This window comes from Siniperca chuatsi, linkage group LG22, assembly GCF_020085105.1.
Source record: "Siniperca chuatsi isolate FFG_IHB_CAS linkage group LG22, ASM2008510v1, whole genome shotgun sequence".
Lineage (NCBI taxonomy): Eukaryota > Metazoa > Chordata > Actinopteri > Centrarchiformes > Sinipercidae > Siniperca > Siniperca chuatsi.
In genome coordinates, this window is record NC_058063.1 from 109746 (window position 1) to 128791 (window position 19046).

At 41.2% G+C, this 19046-nt stretch overlaps 1 long non-coding RNA gene across 1 annotated transcript; it reads right to left on the bottom strand.

Annotated features, from left to right (window-relative positions):
* Positions 1-12538: 12538 nt before the first annotated feature.
* Positions 12539-18260, bottom strand: LOC122870613. The gene is made up of 3 exons (XR_006376632.1): positions 16954-18260; positions 16493-16848; positions 12539-15888 (listed from the first exon to the last, which is right to left on the bottom strand). It is a non-coding gene; the product is annotated as an uncharacterized LOC122870613 (long non-coding RNA).
* Positions 18261-19046: the final 786 nt, after the last annotated feature.

Genomic DNA, 19046 nt, shown 5'->3' on the forward strand with positions numbered 1-19046 from the left:
AATGTTTTGAGCGCACAGACTGGCACATGTTCAGAGAGGCCGCCACCCAGGAGACCACATCAATCTTGAGGAATATACAGCATCAGTGGCATCATACACCAGCAAATGTGAACCAGCAAACCTGGAAAACATGACAGTCAATTCTATTTGTTATAGTGTATAGTGTATAGTGTCCTGGTCCTTATTCTGAATTTTTATCTGAATTCTCAGAACTTTTATCAAGTTTAGTCCTTAAAACAGATAAAGTAATTATTGTAGGTGATTTCAATATGCATGTGGACGTTGAAAATGATAGCCTTAGTACTGCGTTTATCTCATTATTAGATTCGATTGGCTTTTGAGTGTACATAGTGCACTCACTGTTTTTACCACATCATACCCTGGTATACAGCATTGAAATTGAACATTTAATAGTCTTTTCACAGGATCCTTCAAAATCTGACTATTATTTAATAACTTTTGAACTGCTATTACTGGAATATACGGCATTAGGCAAAACTCCTACTCTAGACGTCTATCTGATAGTGCTTTAGCTAAATGCAAGGAAGCGATCCCATCTGCATTTATTTCAATGCTATGTCTCAATATAACAGGGGACTCCTATGCAAATCGCAGCCTCTCCCAAATTGACCATCTTGTTGATAGTGCTGCAGGCTCACTGCAAACGACACTCAATTCTATCGCCTCTCTAAAAAAGAAGATAATAAAACAAAGAAGTTTAGCACCATGGTATGAACCCCAAACCTGCAAATTATAGCAAACATCATGAAAACTTTAAAGTAAATGGCGTTCCAACAACCTGGAAGAATCTTGTTTAGTCTGGCAAGATAGTCTTAAAACATATAGGAAGGCCCTCCAAAATGCCAGAACAGCTTACTACTCATCATTAATAGAGGATAATAAAAACAACCCAAGGTTTCTTTTCAGCACTGTAGCCAGGCTGACAGAGTCATAGCTCTATTTAACCATGTATTCTTATAGCCCTATGTAGTAATGACTTCATGAGTTTCTTTAATAATAAAATTTTAACTATTAGAGAAAAAAATCATCACGTCCTGGTATCGATTTATCTTCAAACACAGGAACCTTAGAAACAAATGTAAATCCTGGTATATATTTAGACTGCTTTGCTCACATTCTTCAACTAACTTCGACAATTAATTAATCTAAGCCATCAACCTGTCTCTTAGACCCCATTCCAACTAGGCTGCTTAAAGACGTTTTACCTTTAGTTAGCACTTTGTTACTGGATATGATCAATCTGTCTTTTTTACAGGCTATGTACTGCAATCCTTTAAAGTAGCTGTAATTAAACTGCTTCTTAAAAAGCCCACTCTTGATCCAGGGGTTTTAGCCAACTATAGACCTATATCTAACCTTCCCGTTCTCTCTAAGATTCTTGAGAAAGCAGTCGCCAATCAGTTGTGTTACTTTCTAAATAACAGTAGTTTATTTGAGAATTTTCAGTCAGGATTTAGAGTGCATCATAGCACAGAGACAGCACTGGTGAAAATGACAAATTACCTTTTAATTGCATCAGACAATGGACGTGTCTCTGTACTTGTCTTGTTAGATCTTAGCGCTGCATTCAACACCATTGACCATCACATCCTATTACAGAGACTGGAACATTTAATTGGCATTAAAGGAACCACACTAAGTTTAAATCCTATCTATCAGATCGATCTCAGTTTGTACATGTTAACGGCGAGTCCTCCGTGCTCGCCAAAGTTAGTCACAGAGTTCCACAAGATTCTGTGCTTGGACTGATTCTATTCACCTTATATATCCTTACCTCACCTCTTAATGGTCATAATAACTCATAATACTTTATTACCTGACTAGAACACTGCGCTCCCAGAATGCAGGGTTACTTGTGGTTCCTTGAGTCTGCAAAAGTAAATTGGGAGCCAGCGCTCTCAGTTATTAAGCTCCTCTCCTGTGGAATCACATCCCAGTTTGGGTTCGGGAGGCAGACACCGTCTCCACATTTAAGAGAAGGTTTAAGACTTTCCTCTTTGATAAAGCTTATGGTTAGGGCTGGCTTGGGTGAGTCCTGAACCATTCCTTTGTTATGCTGCTATAGGCCTAGACTGCTGGGAGACTTCCCATGATGCACCCATGCAAGTGTTTGAAAACCTATACGATACATTTCCCATCCACAATAAAGACGTGATAAAGATGAATTTCAAGGAGGGAGATCTGGTGAGAATATCCAAACTGAGAGGAATGTTTGATAAAAAATATGAACAGAGTTATACCAACAAGTTATTTACAGTGGCTGAATGCATACCTCGTCAACCCCCTGTGTACAAACTGAAAGATTATGACACAAATCTATTCAAGGTACATTTTACGAAGCAGAGTTGCAAAAAGTTAAGGTTGTTAAAGACAAAGCATTTCAAGTGGAAGAAATTGTGGATGAGCACATCGTCAGGGGTAAAAAACCAATGTTGGTAAGTTGGAGAAACTGGCCCTGAGAAATTCAGCAGTTGGGTCAAGGCTAGCAATCTGAAAAATGTATAAAAACAGTATGTATATCAGATTTGGATTCATTACGTCATGGATCAAATCTCTGGTGAGGGGTTTCACTTTACCCTGCCCTCCAACGCCAGCCACAATGTTGTTAAGAATACCAGTTCCAGTTACCATATGGATTTATCGCAAAATATTGAGGTATATCCAGGTAGCCTTGATGGAGATTTCATACCCGCACACATGGTTTAACATTCCTGCAGAGTCGGCCTACTTTGAATAGAGGAAAAAAACCCAAGACCCAGACTCGGAGGGTGAGGTCCACGTCAAAGGTTTAAAGGAGGTTATTATGCCACCGTGAATCACCTCAGGGTAGAGCTTCTTTTTAGAAAAGTTGGCACTGATATACTATTAAACTTTAGCGCCATTCAAAAGAGATTTGAATTTCAGGTGGGAGGTCAATATCATCTACGTTTTTTCCCACCCATGACTTACATGTTGGGCTTAGAACTGGGAGAATGGTTCAAGTGTGAGGAAAGGATGGCTCCCTATCCGGTAGATATAAAGGTGGGCATTTATCACCTCTATTACTATGGTGATGTAGTGCAACATCAGCTCGTTGCCGATGCTTATGCTCGTTGGCGATGCTTATGCTGCCAATATACAAGGCATGTATGGTGACGTCATCACACAGTATTTTAACCCACTTATTATGTACCTGTGATCAAGAAACACATTGAAAACATTCAGAATTAATTAAAAACTGTTGAAACTTTACCTTTCGGAAGACTATTGTGAAGCTCCATTTTAGACCTTCAAAAAGCTTTGCCTCCTTAGTGAAAACATGCTGCAGTAACAGCAGAGGCTCGATCCTCACAATGAGGATTAAGAAAATCAAGCAGGGAGTACTCTCCCCGGTTTTTACAGGGCACCCGTCATGTACGGGAGAGGGTCTATATTCTCAATAGGGTCTATATTCTCAAGATCATTTACTTTTGAAACACCTTTGATGAAAAAAGGTTTTTCCATCGCTAAGCCTCATCTTAAATCGGCTGCCAAAAACATTGCCTCGGAGCTGATAAGCCACACCGTCGGTAAACTAAGCTATCAACCAGACCAAGGGTCTCAAGAAGGATCCGGTGATATGATGGTTCTGGCTAGAAGAGCGAGAAAGAGACTGCCAGGGCAGCGTGTGTCACGAGGATCTAAAAAACGTTGGCACACTGAAAAGAGAAAATCAGTTGGTAGAAGCAAGCCCAGAGGAAAGAAAGCTCTCGGGAGGTCTGGAGACATTTTTTAGAAAAAAAAGATGGCTCTTTTACATCACAAATCAGCTGAACACAGCATGGCGACTTATTTTCGGCTCCCATGACGCAGTTGTCTATCGATGAAAAGCTCTACACAGAAGTCTTGCCTCTTTCAGCCATTATAGACAGAGGCTCAATCAAATTCTTTATTCCTGGAGACTGAAAAATATAGAATCTCTTTTGGTAACGATGCTGTAATATATTTATTTTTTAGCCATGGTCAACCACAAAGTCTTCACATGCACCACCTATCACCCTTCAATTTTATCCACAATGACGTGGAATACTTGGCCCTGTGTCAGGATGGCAGACAGGTGCCTACCAAAGCTTTCCAACTTCAATTTAACCAGAGGCTGTCCATCAGAGAGTTTTACAATATGTTTACAGCTACGGGGAGACACCTGAAAGATTTACCTCTGAGCATCATCAGGGATACTCTTTGTTTTTAATCTCAACGACGGTGAAGACAGTGACACATTATTTCCCATTTCCAATGGAATTTTAAGACTGGAAATGAGTTTCAGAGTGCCCTTACTGCATACGACCACGCTCATTGTATATGCTTGTTACGAATCTATTATGGAGATCAATTCCAAACAACAGGCCTGCAGCCTTGTTTGAGTGGAGTTTCATCGGCTGTCCTCTCCCCTGGTCAGCAGTCATACACACAGCAGAGGTTATAGGTGGGGGGGGGGGTTGTCAGTCTGGAGAGGGCTGTTAACCTGAGAGCCAGTTGAGGGGGGAGTAGGACTCTCCCAGGAAGATGGAGGAGGGGGAAGCAGTGGACTCAGAGAAGTCTGAGGGCCGACAGCAGCTGAGTTAGAGGGGGGATGGGCAGCAGCCGGTGTCTCGAATCTGTTAAAGAACAGATTAAGTTTGTTGTCCCTGTCCAAGCTGCCTTCAATTCCTCTGCTGCCAGTCGGTCTGAAGCCAGTGATGCTCTTCATGGCACTCCAGACCTCTCTCATGTTGTTCTGCTGGAGTTTCCACTCTATCTTCCTCCTGTACTTCTCCTTGGTCTCCCTGATCTTCACCTTCAGGTCAGCCTGGGCTGCCCTCACCTCCTCCCTATTACCATCACTAAAGGCTCTCCTCTTGGCATTCAGGATGTCTTTGATGTCCTTTGTTACCCACGGTTTGTTATTTGGATAACAATGGACAATCTTAGTTGGTACAAAAGTTAACGTAGCCAGTGATGCACTCAGTGAGCCCATCAATGTCCTCTCCATGAGGCTCACAGAGTGCATCCCAGTTTGTCACCTCGAAACATCCCTGCAGTGTCTCATAGGCCTCCTCTGACCATCTCTTCACTGTCTTAGTGGTCACAGGCTGCCTTTTAACCAGAGGCACATAGCAGAGTTTGGGGTGAACCAGGTTGTGGTCAGACCTACCTGTTCATTACCTTATATACCTGCTGTATCAAATTTGATACACACATATTCAATAGGATTTTACTATAAAATAAGGTATGATATAGTAAGTAAATATAAGTTGCTTCAGTACAGTAAATATTGATATTGAAATATCAATAACAACATAAATGTTATTCTTACCATAACTTTTTCAAAACTAGCAAAGATCTTGCGAAATCACTACACGACGGCAGCCATTTTGGATATGGCATTCAAAGCCCCGTTACTGCCTGCAGCGCACAATTAAGCCACCACAGAGCAGAAGACGTGTCAGATTGCAGTTTTTCAGTAAAGTATTGATTCTCTTGATGACGTAGAGGTCTCAGAAACTCATGTAGCAAATATGATACAACTGGCATTACAGATCAATGTCAGTTGGGTTGTATGAAAACAAACATTCACTATCCAAAAAGCAAGGTGTGACCTTGGGTCAGCAACCGTCTCTTATCATACACCACTCTAAACGTTTTCTGGAATGATGAGTTTTACATGCACAATGTTGGGCTTAGAGTTTTGCACGTAACCCTTCACCAGCTCCTTGACGTTATCAAAGTTGACCCGTTCGCAACACGTTCGCGTTTGAGTGATGCCCTTTACACGCAGCACTTCTCTTTTGTTTTTAGTTTGATAAGCATAACTTTTGGGGCCCGTCGCTGCAAATTCCTGTATACTGTCACCCGCCAACTCATCCATCAGATCTCCCAAGTAATTTCCCAATGGGAGTTGAGCTGTTGAGACACAATTTAGACACTTTTCTTTTAGCCTGGTTTGGTTTAATTTTGTCTACGTTCAGCAAAATGCCCTGATTGACTCAGTAGTCACCAATGTACTTTTGTCTGCTTTCCTGATCTAGCGCTTCAGGCGGGTAACCTGACGCTTCTTGTTTACCCTTTAGAAAGATGTGCATGTAGTCAATGAATATGGATTCGCTGAGTCTATCAAAGTGCTACACCTCTGTGATCTGTGCTACATAGTAACCCTTCTCCAAGGCCTTGGTAAATTCAGGAGTGACCAAAACTCCTCTCAACGCTCTGACCTCATTGCTCTGCCTGCAAGTCCTTTTGGAAATTAACTTCGGAACATAGTTGCATGTACATTCCACCGTTTGTGAGCATTCAAGTTCAGCGAGAACAGTGTTTATGACAGTCATGGGGTCTGAAAATTGATCTGAGATTGGTTCAGAGCTGGAGAGTTTCATTCAGTTTGTTTATTGCATGCTGTAATGGCACAGGTTCATTCAAATAATTCTGAGGGCATTGGTTTACTTTGTCTGATAAAGCCTGAAGATTTTGGATTACCTCATCTGATAAAGCCTGTAACTCCCTAAGGCCTATGGGTATTTTTTCATCCATGATCCCATAAAAAGTCAACGCATCACAATGATATGAATGATTCACCCATACAATCAACGTCGTACAAATAACCTTGTCTTTACACTCATTCAATCAGTTAGATTACATTCTATATTCAAATCAATAGTAACAAAAGTATAAAAATAATTTGCAAATTTACGATCTGTAAAATCTAATCTTTCAGGAGAAAAAGACACGTCATTCTCTGCAGAGTGAGGTGTGAATGAATTGGAAAGATGTGGGAGGGTAGGCAGAGTTTGCGTGAACCAATGGGAGGGTTAGCCAATGGGAAAATAGGTTAGGAGGAGCTTGCATGAAACAAAAAAAATAAATAAAAGCAGAATATTTCTGGTCTGAAACATCAAACAAGATGAATCAGTTGAACATGATCAGCCTTGGGCGCCCCCAAGAAACAGCTGTTGTATTTGACTCGGATCCAGACACCTCTCCCCAGCGCGCTTCAGGAGGAAGACTTCAATTATGAAGTCAACAAACTTTGTTTTTACCAGCTGGAGAACGGAGAATCGTTTAGACCCCTCAATCCAAAAGCAACGCTTACATCACTGGACTGGTCTGTGTTGAATCTGCTGGTTTCAAACAACCTCAGAGCAACCCTTGGAGCAAATGAAGGAAAGGAACCTGCGACAAAAGACAAACAGACGCAAACGCTTGTGCGGGTTAAACAGGAATTTCTACCAGCGCGTGCCCCGGAAAAAATTGTAACCTACAGCATTTGGGAGACGAAAAGCTCGGGTTCCGGCAGATGGTACGACGCTCTGATCGGTCAAGACGAGAAAAAGATTGAGCTGATGAACTATGTTGTGGACTTTTGGAAGGGAATTGAGTGATTCAAAAATTGGGTAATTACTGCAGAAAACCATTGACTTATGTAGAGGAACGTGTAATCATTAATCAGTTAATCAATGTTTTAGATCAGGTGATTAAAAACAGAGTCATCCATGTTGTGGATAACAATGTTTTTTACTTTAGCGACGAAGTCGCACGACTAGAAAAGATTTTGGATGTTGTTTGAAATGTTGAAAATATGGATCAGCTAGTAAGTGACACATTGCTAACAGTAAACAAAGCTCTGTGTCTGATACCTTTTGTAAAATCATAAAAGAGATGAGTAAAGATTCTTGCATGAAAATGTCTCATCTGTTTACTCTTTACACTGGTAGATGTTATGAGTTATTGTGTACAAAACAACATGTATCTGAATACCTGGAATTAAGTGAGAACATTGCACGATGATATTTACCATATGTATGGAATCAACATGTTGAAGTTAACCTCCTGTACTTTGAGAAATGCTGTGTTTATAGTCAATAAAACGATTTAAAGAAGCTTGTGTCACATTGTTGTTTTTCAAAAAACCCTAGAGAGGGAAGCCTGAAACATGGCTGAAAAACGTGTCATGAAAAAAGTGTATTATAAGCCCTCACATCCCGGTAGTTCTGGGGAAGTGGAACGACTACGCCGAGCCGTGCAGGATGAAATGGGGAAAAAAGTCAACGTAGAACGGGTCAAAGATTTTTTATCAGAACAGGACTTGTATACTCTGCATAAACGGGCCAGGATACATTTTGTCAGAAATAGTGTTTGTACCACAACCTCTAAATCAGTTCCAGGCAGACCTTTGTGATATGCAGCCCTTGACTGAACACAATGATGGGTACAATTATTTACTCACGGTCATCGATGTGTTTTCAAAACGGGCTTATGCCAGAGCTTTGAAGACAAAAACAGGGGTCAAGGTCTCTAAGGCCTTTGACTCTATTTTAAAAGAAAGCTGGACCCATGAAAAGTTACAAACGGACGCGGGCAAAGAGTTCTTTAACAAAAGCTTTGAGGCGTTGATGAAGAAACGAGGAATTAATCATTTTGCAACTGCCAGTGAACTGAAAGCATCTGTTATTGAAAGATTTAACCGTACGTTGAAAACACGAATGTGGGGGTATTTTACGGCTACAAACAGCCGTAGGTACGTGGACGTCTTATAGGAATTGCTTGACAGCTACAATAACAGTTATCATAAAAGTATAAAAATGACACCTATGCAGCTGACGTCAGAAAAAGTCTCTCCAGTGTTTGAAAACCTGTACGGAACATTTCCCATACGCGACAAAAACTAATTAAAAATTTTTAAGGAGGGAGATTTGGTGAGAATATCCAAACTGAGAGGAGTGTTTGATAAAAAATATCAACAGAGTTATACCGATGAATTGTTCACAGTAACCGAACGTATACCTCGCCAACCCCCTGTGTACAAACTGAAAGATTATGATGGAGAACCTATCCAAGGCTCGTTTTACGAAGCAGAGTTGCAAAAAGTCAAGGTTGGTAAAGACAAAGCGTTTCAAGTTGAAGAAATTCTGGACGAACGTGTTGTCAGGGGTAAAAAACAAATGCCAGAGACATAGACAGAGATTTCATACCCCCACACCTGGTATAACATTTCTAGTGAGGATGCTTATTTTGAATGGAGGAATAAACCCAAAGATGATGCATCAAAGAGCGAGGTGTTCACCCGCAAAAATTGACTCCGATATTTATTTGGCGTTTAGCTCCATTCAAAAGAGATTTGATTTTCAGGCAGGAGGTCAATATCATCTACGAGTTTACCCCCCTCTGGTTTACATGTTAGGGCTTAAGCCGGGAGAATGGCTTATTTTCAATCAAAAGTTGGCTACCTATCCGGCTGATATAAAGGGAGGATTTTATCACATGTATTGTTATAGTGATGTGGTAGGACATCAACTGGTTGGTGATGCTCATGCTCCGCTCTTGAGAACGATCGCTATAGAAGGGACATACAGGGATATCATCACGCAGTATTTTAACCCACCCTGCTACCGAACCGGTGGTCAAGCGACACATAGAAAACATTCACTCCATTTTAGACCTTCCAAAAAATTCCTCTGTGACAAAAAAATTATGCATCAGAGACTCGATCCTCATCGTTTTGTGAGTTATCATGAAAATCAAGTAGGGGGCGCTCTCCCTGGTTTTTACGGGGCGCCTGTTATGTACGGGAGAGGAATTGGTTCGTTTTTTTCTAAAATATTTCGTTTTGTATCGCCTTTGGTGAAAAAAGGATTTGCCATTGCTAAGCCTCATCTTAAATCAGCCGCAAAATACATTGCCTCGGAGGTGATAAGCCACGCGGTTATTAGAATAGGGGGTCGATTGTAAGACGGGGCTCAAGAAGGATCCAACGGTATGATGGTTTTAGCAAGTAGACTGAGGAAGAGACCTCCCGGGCAGCAAGTAAAAGAGCGTAGGTCAAAAAAGATAAAATCAGTAGGGAGAAGTAAGTCCAAAGGAAAGCATGTTGTTGTGAGCTTCGGAGGTACATTTTAGAAAACAAATATGGCGCTTTTACATCACAAATCGGCCAAATGCACTATGGGTGAGTTGGATTTATTTTCAGCAACCATGACGCAACTGTCTATCAATGAAAAGCTCTACACAGAAGTTCCGCCTTTGTCAGCCGACGGAGGTCCTATTGAATTTTTTATCCCTGGAGATGGGGGAAAATACATGGATCTGAATGATACCCTCCTCAACTATTCAGACGATACGCTAAAAAGTCAGTTCACTTCCGGGTTATTTTACAAAGACACGGCCGGTGCTATGGACTCTATAGTACCAAATAACGGTCAAAACAGGGGGTTAAATCAGAGAGCTCGGTTCACCTCGGAATCTCACCTGCTAGGTCCTCTTCACGCAGACATATTTTTCTGCCAGAGGCTTCTCTTGAACTCTGTGGATTTGAGAATTAAGCTGACCAGCACTAATGACGCCTTCTGTTTCATGGGCACCGCCGCCAGCACTTTCTGTTTAAAAATACTGGGGGCCTCGTTGTTTGGATCAGTTACCTTTACGGCGTCAGTCCTTTAGACTTCCAGCCTTTTTTATCATCAACACACACCCTGCACATGAACCAGGAGAGCACTGGTTGGCCCTCACTCTTGAGGAAGGCAAAAAAGGCAGCTTTTTTGATTCTTTCGGATTCTCAGCAGATTTTTCACATTACCCTAAAAGCATCTTGCAATTTTTAGAAAACCGTTGTGAATCTATTTTATACCACAACCGTCAGCTTCAACATGTTCTGTCTACGGTGTGCGGTCAGCATTGTGTTTATTATTTATGCCACAGAGCCTGCGGTCTATCTTTTGAAAATGTGCTGTCTTTGTATCAAGATGATGTGATGAAAAATTATGCTATGGTATCAAAATTTGTGAAGAAATATCATGTGTTGTATGAGGTTGCAAAGAGCCGGATCTTTTCACCACACCGTCTGTTCTTTACAAATGTTTAAAGATTGTTACAACTTATAAATAAAGATGGGTCTGGAGATGGCAAAATTCATTTGATTTATTATTTTTTCAAATAAAGCCAGCTAGGGGATAAAGGTATATGTTTCTTTCGTTTTCCTGATCTTAATGGCGGAGGTGATGTTTCCATCTCATCGTCCCAACACGGTGCTAAGGGCGTTTGTTTTTTCCCCTTCCTCAACGCTAGGAGTGACCCCTCATCATCGTCATCCCAATGCGGTCCTCCCTTTTGAAGTTTATGATATTGCTCGCAAGCACGGGGGTTACTCATCAAGGATGAAGGGATGTTGAGCTCCCGTAAAGTATTTAGAAACCCCAACCATCCCTTGGGTTCTCTGGCTTTTTTATGCATGGATTTTTAAACAGGTCTAGTAGGTGTGAGTCTTTCACAGTCTCTCCTTTATGGACAAACTCTCCAGAGGGAGCCCATCCGCTCTTGGTTAATTTCTTCATAACGTACTCTGCATGTTATGGTAGCGAACAGGTAGGTTTTGCAGCACCTCGCTAGCAGTTTCATCCAACGTTACTTGTTTCTCTTCTCGCTGATTTTCTTGTTCCCCAAATTCTTGTTCCCCAGATTCTTGGGTTAGAGTCAAAGTGATACGTTGGTCATCTTTCTCATCTTGTTTGAGTAATGCTAGGTATCTTTGCAGCAGAGCGTTGTATTTTTTAATTTTATCGTGGGCGTTCAAACCCTTTTCATTTAACACATTCCTCATTTTTACATCCAAATTATTTTCTGCCGTACGTCTCATCGTTTCCCCAGCACTGGGAGCAGAAGCTACCGACTGACTCAGACGGTTTAGCTGTTGTGGCGAAATCAAAAACATCTTTTGACTCATGATTTATCTTCTAATAAGCCCTCCTAGCAGCTCTCCATACATCGGCACCACCGCTGACAGCAAAGGTAAAAGAAAACCTCCAGACTGTTTTCTCAGGGCCTGGTGTTTGGTTTTTAGACTGTTTTTTTTTTATTGGCCAGCAACCTGATAATTTTCTTTTGTTTTCTGAGTTTTTTTTATTGAGCCAAGGTCAGGGGAATGTTTCCTTTTAAGAGGTTTAAGGAGAGCTCGCACAGAGACTGCAGAATGTCAGATGAACAATGGTTGAGAATATCTTTACGTTTCCGAGGTGTGGCGTGACATATAGCGCGTAGTAAAGGCGCGTTTCTTTTTAAACGCGCCGACATGCTGAATCAGGACTTGGATTTAGGTAGATAGACGACGGGCCACTGATGGGGGAGTATTCCCGTCCTTAGTCTGTATTGTTCTGGGCAGCTGGGTGTGAGATTGATGATTAAATACCCGTGAGGATCTTTGGTAGCATCTTCAAAACTTTCGAATAAAAAGGCTTTTTGTCCGGGAAACATTTGTTGAGCCAATATATTCATCTGTAATCTGTCTCGAGGGTTTTTAAACAGTACCAGATAATTACTGTTTAAACTGATGGTGCGGCTGTGTTTACCATGATGGAAAAGATTTTGAGTCAGCATCATGACGGTTCTTGTGATGTCTGTATTGTGTAAAGATTTGAACTACATCGGGATGGTCAGAGGCCTGAAAAATGACATTGTCCAAAATAATCAAATGATTTTGATCAGAGGGAAACAGCTTTTCATCATCAAAAGAAGGAGGCAGGCCCTCAACAAATTTTATCTTTTTATTCTTCTTTTGCAGTTCAGCATACAATGGTTGAAACGATGTAAAAATCCATACAATGTTATCAGGCAGTATATCATCACATGATTATAGTTTTCCAAAACAGACTTTACAAAATAAGTCCTGCCACAGCCACTTGGTCCTGTGACCAGACAAGAAAAAGGCACTTTCAGTCTGGGGTCAAAATCAATTTCTTCGGATGAAACATTTTCTCCTCAATAACCAAAAGGCAATGTATGTCCTAGACTCGGCAGCCGTCTCTTATCATATACAACACTTTTTTTGGAATGATGTGTTTTTTAGAATGAAGCCTTTCCTATCTCGCACAATACTGTGTTGAGGGATTTCAATGACCCCCCTCTCGTCAGAGTTTTGCACATAATCCTGAACCAGATCTTTGACGCTATCAAAGTTGACAATTTCACAGCATTGGTGCATCTGCGTAATGCCTTTTAAGCGTAAAACAACCTTGTTGTTTCGAGTTTGGTAAGCATAACTTTTTGGACCTGCAGCCACAAATTCTTTGATGCTATCTCCCCCTAACTCGTCCGTCAAATCTCCCAGGTAATTACCCAGCTTGAGCAGCGTCTCGCCCTCTTTTGTGACATAGATGAGGCTGTCTGTATCGCAGTAAAGGACTCTGTCTTGCAGCTGTTCCAAATACCTGTACAAAGTCAGACACCGGTAGGCTGTGGTGAAAGCGGCTATAAAAACGTTATCTACCTTGTTTGGTAGCGGGATACAACGGTCTCCGTAAGACCACTGAACCAAAGCCACTTTGTCATTGATAAAGGAGAAGTACTTGACTATATTTTTCAGAAAACATGAGGTTAATGAGGGTCTTCTGGGTCTGTGACTAGTTTGGTTTGTGGTTTGGCTTGTTTGGTTGCTTCTCTGCGCGAACTTACCCCAAAAGGAGTTCAGACATAATTTAGACACTTGCCTTTTAGTAGGGTTTGGTCTGATTTTATCAGCCTCCAGCAAAATCCCTTGGTTTGCATGATAGTCGCTGATGTACTTTTCTCTGCTTTCCTGATCTGCAGCATCGGATGGGTAACCCGAAGCTTCCTGTTTACCTTTCAGAAAAGTGTGCATATAGTCGACAAATATAGAATCTATCAAAGTGCCATACCTCGGTTATTTCAGCTATCCAATAGCCCATCTCCAAAGCCTTGTTAAATTCAGGAGTGAACCAGACACCGGTCAACACCCTGTCATCATCGCTATGCTGACACGGAGCCTCCTGCAAATTGAGCTCGGCGCATGCTCGACAAAGGGTAAACACAAGCTTAACTCCTGTCGTTCTATAGGGCAGGACTGGAAAGTACAACTCTCTCGGCGGGTAGACCCTTGCCCTGATTAGCCCAAAGTAGCTTTGAGGTTCTTGAAAATCTTTATAGATTATTTCAGGGTGTCTGAGAGGATAGGGGAAGTAAGGATAGAGAGATGTCATATCTACATAAGAGATTGTCTCGTTCGACGCAGCGGTTTTGAGAAACTCCTTCAACCCCTGATGAGATTTCTTCAACATCCTCCACGTATGCTCACGCATGATGATGAGTTTTACCTTGTGCGCGGCTTCTAACTCACGTAATTCAACTCTCCGAAGGGACGGCCTGTCAGAGGACAGGTGTTGTGCGCTTGATAGCAAATTGAACAACCGTGATAGAAACATCCTAGAAACTTATAGACATATTTCACCCCAGAGATTTCAGCATACCCGTCTACAAAGAATCGCCCCAGCTGTTTTTCCCCCTTATTTAAAGCATGTTGGATAGGGATGTCATGTGTGTGTGACAACCACTCTAACCACTAGATACCAGCGTTTGAAAATGTTTTGAACTGACGCCTGTAGTCGTCCGGAGAGGGGATTGCTAAAGTTTTCGGTGGTAGAAAGTTTGTCAGAAACACCTTCATGCATGCCGACGCGATGGTCGCACGGCTGAAGGGATCGACGGCAGTTTCATCGATATACTGTTTTCTGAACAGCGTGCAACCCTCAGCGAGAATGTCTACATCATTTTGACAATAGAGGCGTGCCCCTTTCATGAAGTTGAATGTGCCGTGCCGCACCGTCGCGTACCAACAGTAAAAGTCTGTTAGTTGCTCCGTTGTCATGGTCTCAATACCGTAAGACTGAGGGGGAGGGTACTCACCTGTATAACTCAAATGGCCCTCTGAGCTGAAACCGTGAGGAAAGTACCCCTTTATTTTATCACTGAAACCAAGCGCTTTCGGAAAATTAGCTAAACACATTGTTGAAAAGGATAAAGAGTCAATGTATCTTTGTTTGTAATTGACACAAATTACTTTTGACCCTTGCATAATCAAAGAGGGCATTGTGTGCTATAAACACTGCATTTTTGTACAAAGGTTGTCTGAAATGCAGTAGAAACTCTTTGAGAGCTCCATGTTTTACCATCTAAGGTTCGTGTACACACTAAAAATGGAACGTGACGTTGATGTAGGCTTCAAAATCATAAAACACCACTTTTTCATTCAGCACTGATGAACCTCTGTTTCAGAGTCAGAGATCAAATTTTACATTTCGCAGTCTGACACTTTTTACCATTACCGTTCATAGCACAGTAGTACAGCCTTGCACATTTGGTACATTTTTTGTACAAGGCACAAGCGCTGGCATATGTTTGACCTCTCGATCTCTCTGTAGGTTCTTTGTGTTTGGTTAAACAGAAAGGTGAGCGACACGTTCTGTTGCATTGGTCACACACAACAGGTTGACATGGTCTCTGTTTACAACCAGGGTCAAAGCATACGATGCAACGAGCGTCACAAGTATGGCCTAACACTGTTAAAACCTGTAAAGCAGTGCTCACAAACATAAGGCGAACCTAGAAAGACTTTGAGATTTTTAATCGCATAGTAGTGATTTTGGAAGAGAAACAAAATCAGGGTTTTACTCTGTTTTGGGCTATCTGTCAAGAATTTGCGGAGAGCCCTGTCATCCTCGGTTCTGTTAAACACTACAATTTTACAGTCCAACGCAGTGTAAAATTTTGGGATGTCGCTAAAGGATACAGCGGTCTGATCGTCTGGTCTCACGCATCCGCCTGAGTCTGCTAAACTCTCCAACAATTCAATAGCTACTAGTGTACTGATCCATGACCTAATAAAAATAAAACGCTATTAAAAAACCTTAAGTCAACATCATTGCAATTTATCCACATGATAAAAATCACCGTCTGAAACAGTTTACAAATTGTCACTGTGTACACCTAACTTCTGACAGATGAGCCAAAAGGCTCTAGACATCAGATCCAATTGCTGGCATGTAGTTCTGCAACACTGAGGGCACCTGGATGGTCTGGACCTGGGTCTGTTTGCTGGAGACAAAAAAGAAAGAGAGAAACAAAAAAGAAAACATTAACTTCATGTGGGCAGATCTCATAAACACAACAGCCCCCTTAAGGTTGTTATGTAAACAGACAGCCAGATTGCATGTGTGTGTTTGTGTGTGTTCCCTGCGTGTGTGTGTGTGTGTGAGTTTGTGTGTGTGTGTGTGTGTGTGTCACAACTTGTTGTGAAGACAAGGGTAAGGACCAAAAACAGCTGTTTTTTAGAGAGACTGATGAGAATAGCAAATACAAAAACCCTAGAATTTCATATTTATAGCAGCTTATTCCTATATTAAAAAACACCAAGATAATACTTATGAGAAACACTATAACTCAAACCAACACCAATAATAGCTTATAACAACAGATGGTCAAATATACCTTATGAGACTCAGCTTTGTAGAAAATTACATTTTAAAGCACAACCTATTTAATTTCACACATACAAAACCTTCCGTGTTTGCTTATGATGTAAAATGAGAGAAAAGGAAGGTACATTGTGTTCCCTGCTAGGTAATTATTACATTTATACGCCGTGATTGAATCATTTCACAATGCACTGTAAAACAGTTTAAAAAGCAAATGGACTTACAGCGTGCTGATGGAAATCCTTCGCTGGAAGCCCTATGGGATCTCAGGTGTGGATTCTCAGAACTGGAACTGGTTTTCCTGTGGTTGTGACCTAATGAGAATCCTGGATCTCTGTCTGCTGGTTGAGGCCTAGACCTCTCCACAACCATCAGCGGTTGATTAGTAGTTGAGGCAGGCTCCTGGTGAAATGGTGGTTGTTCATCAAAATATTGATGTGGTATCACATCCCCCGGATCTCTTCCTCTAGAGAATGTTTAATGTTTTGACCGCCTGAGGCATGCCCGGTTGTGTCATCCTGTGGCTGTGATGATGGCGATAGCTCTTCTTGGAAATATTGGTCCAAACCACCCCACAGATCTAGCATGAGAAAAAAAGTTTTTAATAAATAGTGTGTATAAGTTTTAAGTAATTAAAAAAAAGAAAAGAAAGAACAAACCGGTAAAAAAAAATGTAGTAACTCACCGGGTAATACCACATCCTCTGAAAGCACAGATGAGGAGTCAGTATCAGATGAGGTCTCAGATGTTGAGGTTTCAGTTGATGACTCTGAAAGATGTAATTTATAATCACGGTAGGAAATAAAAGTCTTTTAATATTTCTGTTTCAAAAATACATAATGTAGACCTATACTTACCAGACTCCTCTGCTTGAAGGTTCAGCCCTTCGTTTAGAGTTACTGCAAAGAATGAAAAAACTCCCTATGTTTCTGCCTAAAGGTTTAAACGCATAAAATATAATTTTAAAGATATTGGTAATTTACCAGTTGCTTGAGCCATTTTCCATTGTCAGATGTCAGAAGTCTCTGCGTCTCACTTTGATATCTGTCTACGTCATTAGGTACTCCTGTCTTTATAAGGTCCTGTGTGAAAACAATGGTTGACCTCTTGACCTTCTCTGGTTCCTGTGTGTGTGTGTGTGTGTGCTTGGTGCAGAGATTAGCCTCTGAGATTTAACATTTCTTTTACTTCTTTTTCTCATCATTTGTGATGTTTATTATATAGATCTCACACACGGAGCTTCACACAGTAACTTCAAGTACATTTGACATCTGGCTCTGTGTTAAAGACACTAATTGTAATTTCCCCTTATGATATTGTGAAACTTTAAAGTATAATCTTTTTCAACATAAAAGTGAGTAAAGGTCCCCAGATTCCAGATTTTATGGGTAATTTATTTTGTACAAAGTGTGTATGAAAGTGTTGTCTGGCTGACACGCATTCAGTATGCCTTAAGGCCATAAAAGAGACATTCCTCAGTCTTCACACAATGTACCTTCAGAAAGAGCAGCAAACTTTGATCCTTTTAGGGACACAGGATGTATAGATCATTGAGAAATGCCATGGGCATGCATGTGTTTTTTATTTACCCTGTGTGAGGAGTTTCACCCACCAATTTCAAACTGCCTTCACACAGTCTGCACAGGAGCTGCAAGAGATGCTGCTCATGCAGGCTATTGCTAACCACAGATCAGTCTGCTCAGGAGCTGTAAGAGATGCCGCATTGTTGACATTCATCAACCGATATACGGACATTTATTCAGCTTCAAAACTTTAATAATTTTATTTTTTAGTTCACATTTTCACAAAATCATTGCCTCATGCAAGCTCCTCCTAACCTATTTTCCCATTGGCTAACCCTCCCATTGGTTCACGCAAACGCCGCCTACCCTCCTACATCTTTCAAATTCATTCACACCTCACTCTGCATCAGACAGACAACAGAGAAGGACGTGTCTTTTTCTCCTGAAAGATTAGATTTTACAGATGGTAAATTTGCTAATTATTTTTATACTTTTGATACTATTGATTTCACTTAAATGATTGAATTATTTAATCATATTATTTTATTTACAGGGTTTTTTCATTCCCACGCCTACTTTACTCCCATTGACTCCTGCTAACCATGCCTGCTTCATGCTCATTGGTCCACGCATAATGCCACGCACTTCCGGAGGGATGGAGGGAGGATCCGGGGGGCTTAATATTTAATCAAAGGTCACATCATTGAATGAGTGTAAAGACAAGGTTTTTACTTAAGAAAGAGTTATTTTTGTGTACATTGAACAACGGGTAAAAATACGTTGATATACTACATTCTTCTTAGTGCATGGTCGGGTAAAACATTTTTAAAGACTTACTACTGAAGGATTTCAGCCGGAATGGCGTAGGCCTAAACTCTCTGAAGAAGACTCTGAACCACTGCTGCTGCTGGACTGTCTCTGTCGCTGCTGGGGTTTACCTTGGCTTCTCTGGAGCCATTTTCGTACCGCAACCGGGGGATTTAAAAAGTTTCCCCTTGGGGATCAATAAAGTATTTCTGATTCTGATTTCTTGTCCTCTCTGAATTAAGGAGCCACAGAGTTGACCGGAGCCGGTGGTGCTGGAGCTCTTTGTTCCTGAAGTGTTATTTCAGAATGGATGTACTGTTCCAAAGCATCCATAAAGTCTTTGAAATGAAGGGGGTTTACAACCTGAATAAAAACTGATTAAAGATAAGATTTGACAGGGATTTACAACCTGAATACAAACTGATTAAAAAATGTATTCACCATAGTC